The sequence below is a fragment of the Rhinoraja longicauda genome, chromosome 11 (assembly GCF_053455715.1).
Source record: "Rhinoraja longicauda isolate Sanriku21f chromosome 11, sRhiLon1.1, whole genome shotgun sequence".
NCBI lineage: Eukaryota > Metazoa > Chordata > Chondrichthyes > Rajiformes > Arhynchobatidae > Rhinoraja > Rhinoraja longicauda.
In genome coordinates, this window is record NC_135963.1 from 14,352,290 (window position 1) to 14,359,024 (window position 6,735).

The window sequence follows — 6,735 nt, forward strand, 5'->3', positions numbered from 1 at the left end:
GTGTTGAAGTGGTCTTCCACCCGTTGCCTGTGGGTGTCTTTGGCCCTTTTAATACCTTTGTTCAGGTTTGATCTGGCAACACTGTATGCTGGAGTGTCACCAGATTTAAAGGCATTGTTGCGTGCCCTCAACAGGTTCTGTACCTCCTTGTTCATCCAGGGTTTCCCGTTTGGGAACATCTTTATCGCCTTGTCCTCCGTGACATTCTCCACACAGCAGTTGATGTAGGAGAGCACAGTGGATGCGTATTCCTCCAAGTCTACCTCTGAACCGTAGGTGGCCTGTTGTGCAAACAGGTCCCAGTCGGTGCGATCAAAGCAGTCCTGGAGTTGTAGGGTGGCATCCTCGGGCCATATTTTGACCGTCTTTATTGTGGGTTTGGTCTTGCGGATGAGGGGTTTGTATGCGGGCAGTAGAAACAGTGAGTAGAACCAACCTCCCTTCCATTGACTCCAATGACACCTCACATTGCCACGACCAGCATAATCAAGGACGTCGCATCTGGTTGCTCCCTCTTCTCCCCTCTCACATCAGGCAAGAGGTATTGAAGCGAGATAATGCACACCTCCAGATTCAGGGACAGTTTCTTCCCAGTTGATATCAGGCAACTGAACCTTCCTACGAGCAACTGGAGAGCAGTCCTGAGTCACTATCTACCTAATTGGAGACCCTCGGCCTACCGTTAATCAGACTCTACTGGACTTTATCTTGCACTAAACGTTATTCATGTCATTCCCTTTAACGTGTATCTGTACACTGCGGACGGCTCGATTGTAATCGTGTATTGTCTTTCCGCTGACTGGTTCGCACGCAACAAAAGCTTTTCACTGTATCCCGGTGCACGGGAGAATAAACTAAACTAGACTAAACTAAACATTGACCCAACTTACAGGCCTTCATGACTCGACAAAACAAGTGCTTGTTAACGTGCTTCATCAATGTCGTCAGAGAGATACTCCAAACTTACTCTTCACCCAGTACATTCCACATTCCAACCACTCCCTCAGTGGAACAAAATCATCCTTTGTTCAATCCCTGGAAAGAATGCCACAGAGTCAGACTTGTACAACACAGAAACGGGTTCTTCAGCCCATAATGGCCCCGCTGACCTATTTTGCTGGCACAGTTGTCCACATTTGTACCATATATTCCAAGCCTTTCTCTTTGTGTCTTCCAAATGACTCTTTAACTTAGAGATTGTACTTCATACCACCACCTACTTCTGCAGTGCATTGCAGATATCAACCACTGTTTTTATTTTATTTTTTAAACTTTCATTACAAATCCCCTTTAAAGCTCCTTCCTCTTACTTTAGAGCTTGCCCTCTTTAATTTAGATACCCCATGGGGGAAAAAGGATTCAAGCCATCCACCGTATCGATGCCGCTCATGACTTTATCAGGTCCCTCAGCCTACTTCACTCCAGGGTGAACCTATCTGAAGAAGGGTCTCGACCCGAAACGTCACCCATTCCTTCCCTCCAGCTATGCTGCCTGTCCCGCTGGGATACTCCAGCTTTTTGTGTCTGCCTTCAATCCATAACAAGTTTTCCACTCCGGGCAACATCTTAGAAAACCTCCTCTGCACCCCCACCCCCACCAGCACAAGCACATCATTCCTATAATGTGGCCATCAGAATTGCATCCTCCAAGTGCTAACAAGTTGCAATATAACGTTCCAACTCTTGCATTCTGTACATTGACCTATAAAGGCAAGCGTATCATATGCTTTCTTTACCACCTTACTGACCGGCGTGGCCATTTTCAAGGAATTGCGGACTTGCAGTCCTTGGGGCCCATGCAACATGTCCATGGAAAAGTTCTGTGTGGTTGCAATCCATGCTTTCTTGTCCATCTTGCGCCATCATCGATGATGCCCTTCCCAGGGCCGTTTTTACAGCATTATGGGCCCCCGGGCAAAGCAGTGTACTGGGGCCCCCACCGTTACTCTCCCCCACCCCCCTTTCCCTACCAGCCCCCCCCCCTGTCGTGCCGGTGAAAAGCACTTACCGAAAAGCACTTAGCGATGGACTTAGGGTGCTACATTGTTGCGAAAAGCACTTACAGATCGCTGTGAGAAGCACTGAAAATGTTGCGAAAAAAGCACTTATTGAACCTACATTTTTAAAGTAGTATTTATTTATTGCAAGTCACTTAACATACACAGATCAGCATGGGGCCCCCGGGCAAGTGCCCATCAGGCCCATGCGTTAAGACGGCCCTGGCCCTTCCCTTTCCTTTGTTATTATCATCGGTGGAATTGTTCTGGCCGCTCCTTTTGTTCCAACGCAGGCACACATCTCCTCTATCAATTATCCTCCACTGTATTTGAAGAAACACTGGCTTGGAAGATCACTTCTGACACACTCATTCCCCATCGTTTCACGTCATCCATTCAATCCCAGGAAAATCTCTGTTTGCATAAATCCTTCTGCTTGGACTAATCCTTCTGCTTGGCCTCCTGGTATCATCTGCCCAGCTCTTCCACCGCTGCCTCCGCACTCTTGGACTTCTCACTCCTTTCTGAGGCATTGATGCATAGCTTTTGAAAGAATTTGGCTTATATTTAACATCAGGTAAGTCAAAAGTTCTCTTTCAATGAGGCTCACTGTACACCATCCTCTGAAAAGTGAACTCCTCAACAAGACCCTGGAGAAGAAGATGGACCATTTCCCATATATTAGGAACCACCAGCATAATCAAGGACGAGTCGTAATGTGAAAACGCACACCTCCAGATGCAGGGACAATTTCTTCCCAGCTGTTACCAGGCAACTGAACCAGCAACTAGCGAGCAGTCTTGAGCTATTATACAATACTTGGTTTTAAACTGCGCTAATTTTAATGCTGGAAAAGGAAAAAAGAATCAAGATAGACGAGAGAATCAAGACAGGCAAGAGAATCAATGTTTGTTTAAAAATCAACATTTCCAATCAACGCTAAAATCTTCCTTCCACCAGCATTTAATACGGACGCACATTCATTTGCACAATTCACTCCCACATGCATGGAAAACATGTTGCTCAGTTTCTGCTTCGTCATTATGAGAAAGCATGTCAGTAATCTAGGTGTCAATCACATTTACCTTTCACGGTTGAATGATTGCATTGCAATTGAACGAGATAATTTGCTCCTCTGCAGTTTAGTTGGGCGAAACCTCAGTATATAAACTTTCATGAAAGTACGTTGATCTTTTGTCTATAGGTTTTAATCATTATTCAATCCGGTTTTATAATAATTTTACGGTTTTTGGTTAAGTTAAATCATTTCTAATCACGCAACCAATTTGACAGATTGAGAGGAAAAAATATTTATTTTATTAAGATGAAAGAACATTTAATAATAAATGGTATTCTCGGGACAAAATACTGCAGATGATGGAAATCTGAGATAAAATCGGAACACCTTGTGACTCATCAGCAAATAGTGAGCATCTGCTTACAATTGTATTTCATTCTTCTCTTAACCTTAGATATTCAGGCAGCATCCATGATGATACATTTGAGTCTTTCCACCAAATTATGTCATTTTTGGAACACACAAAACAGCAAAAAAGAATCCAATAGACGTTAAGAATCAGCTGACAACAGACCAGCTAGGCATGGACTTTATTCAACTAAATCAATTAAAATACTGCTTTAGCAAAACTGGAAATGCTGGATGAACCCGAGATGCAAGGAACTGGAGATGTTGGTTTATATAAAAAAAGCCCCAAACTTCTTGAGAAACTCAGCAGGTCAAGCAACATCTTTCGGGAATGTGGATTGGTGATGTTTTGAGTCGGGACATTTTTTCAGTCTGACTGCAGTGAGGGGAGAAAGCCGAAAGAGAGGAGGGGCAGGACAAAGCCTGGCGAGTGACAGGAGGATACAGGCAAGGTTTTTTTATAGATAGGCATGTGGTTGGACAAAGGCCAAAGATGAAAAGACAAAAGGCATGTGATAAGGATAGAAGAGGTGCAAATTGTGGCAATAGACAATAGGTGCAGGAGTAGGCCATTCAGCCCTTCGAGCCAGCACCGCCATTCAATGCGATCATGGCTGATCACTCTCAATCAGTACCCCGTTCCTGCCTTCTCCCCATACCCCCTCACTCCGCTATCCTTAAGAGCTCTATCCAGCTCTTTCTTGAAAGCATCCAACGAACTGGCCTCCACTGCCTTCTGAGGCAGAGAATTCCACACCTTCACCACTCTCTGACTGAAAAAGTTCTTCCTCATCTCCGTTCTAAATGGCCTACCCCTTATTCTTAAACTGTGGCCCCTTGTTCTGGACTCCCCCAACATTGGGAACATGTTTCCTGCCTCTAATGTGTCCAATCCCCTAATTATCTTATATGTTTCAATAAGATCCCCCCTCATCCTTCTAAATTCCAGTGTATACAAGCCCAATCGCTCCAGCCTTTCAACATACGACAGTCCCGCCATTCCGGGAATTAACCTAGTGAACCTACGCTGCACGCCCTCCATAGCAAGAATATCCTTCCTCAAATTTGGAGACCAAAACTGCACACAGTACTCCAGGTGCGGTCTCACCAGGGCCCGGTACAACTGTAGAAGGACCTCTTTGCTCCTATACTCAACTCCTCTTGTTACGAAGGCCAACATTCCATTGGCTTTCTTCACTGCCTGCTGAACCTGCATGCTTCCTTTCATTGACTGATGCACTAGGACACCCAGATCTCGTTGAACTCCCCCTCCTCCTAACTTGACACCATTCAGATAATAATCTGCCATTCTATTCTTACTTCCAAAGTGAATAACCTCACACTTATCTACATTAAACTGCATCTGCCATGTATCCGCCCACTCACACAACCTGTCCAAGTCACCCTGCAGCCTTATTGCATCTTCCTCACAATTCACACTACCCCCCAGCTTAGTATCATCTGCAAATTTGCTAATGGTACTTTTAATCCCTTCGTCTAAGTCATTAATGTATATCGTAAATAGCTGGGGTCCCAGCACCGAACCTTGCGGTACCCCACTGGTCACTGCCTGCCATTCCGAAAGGGACCCATTTATCCCCACTCTTTGCTTTCTGTCTGTCAACCAATTTTCTATCCATGTCAGTACCCTACCCCAATACCATGTGCCCTAATTTTGCCCACTAATCTCCTATGTGGGAGATGGAGGAGGCACAGGATATAAAGATCAGTATGGGAATGGGAAGGGGAGTAAAAGTGGTTAGAAACTGGGAGATTCAGTAGGCCTTGGCAGTCCAAGTGTTCAACAAAATGGCCACCGAGTCTATGCTTGGTCTCGCCGACATAAGGCCACATCAGGAACATCAAATGCAGTAGACGAGGTGCACCTGAACTCCTGTCTCATCTGGAAGGATTGCTGGAGTCCCTGGATAGATGTGAGGGAGAAGGTCAGAGTCATATAGCATGGAAACAAGCCCTTTGGCCCAACTTGCCCACACCGACCAACATGTCCCAGCTATACTGGTCCCACCTGCCTGTGTTTGGCCCATATCCCTCCAAACCTGTCCTATCCATGTACCTGCCTAATTGTTTCTTAAACGTTGCAATAGTCCCAGCCTCACCTCTCTCCTCTGGCAGCTCATTCCATACACCCACCACCCTATGTGTGAAAAAGTTACCCCTCAGATTCCTATTAAATCTTTTCCCCTTTTCCTTAAACCTATGTCCTCTGGTTCTCGATTCCCTACTCTGGGCAAGAGATTGTGTGTCTACCGGATCCATCCCTTTCATTATTTTATACACCTCTAGAAGATCACCCCTCATACTCCTGCGCTCCAAGGAATACAGTCTCAGCCTCTCCCTATAGTTCACACACTTGAGTCCTGTCAACATCCTCGTAATTCTTTTCTGTACCCTTTCCAGGTATAGGGACAGGTGTTGCATCTCATGCGTTTGCTGGGGAAAGTACTTGGGGAGACGGTGGTGTGGGTGGGAAGGGATGAGTGAACCAAGGCGTTGCGGAGGGAGCAGTCTCTGTGGTAGGTGGAAAGGGGAGGGGATAGGATGACATAACTGGTGGTGGGATCACATTAACGGTAGTGGAAATGTCAGAGAATGATGTGTTGGTTGTGGAGGCTGCTGGGGTGAAAGGTAAAGACCCGGGGAACTCTATCCTAGTCCTGTCAGCAGACACGCTAGAGGAGATGCAGGCAAGGGATCCATCTATGACAGCAGGGGGGAAACCACATTTACTAAAGAGGACATCGCAAAGGTCCTAGAATGGAAAGTCTCATCAAAAAGGTAAATGTTGCACCAGCAGTTGGAAATAAAAAGATCTAGAGAGGGTAGAAGGCTGGCAGGAGGAGTCATGAGGAGGAAGAATGCTGGAGACAGGGGTGGTCACTGGGAGATAAGGAATCCTTACCAGCAAAAAAGGAACGGAGGTTGAGGCGACAGAAGAAGAGCTCAATGTCCTGACAGGCTCAGAGCTCATCGAGGTGCGGGGTACAAAGGTAGGGCCTCTGTTGAGCACTGACTGTTCAAAGTTGGAGAGGGGGAAGTCAGGACCTGGCGAAAACCCAACAGGGGTAAGGGCTGGTGTCAGACCTGGGCTCTGAGGGAAGAGAGTGTGTGGCCTGGGGTTGGTACTGTGGAGCCGGGTGTGAGGGGGATGGTGTTGGGGAGGGGGATGGTGTGAGGGAGGGGGGAGGTGTAGGGGAGGGGATGGTGTAGGTGAGGGGGGTGGTGTAGGGGGATGGTGTAGGGGAGGGGGGATGGTGTGAGGGGAGGAGGGAGGGGATGGGGGAGTGTGAG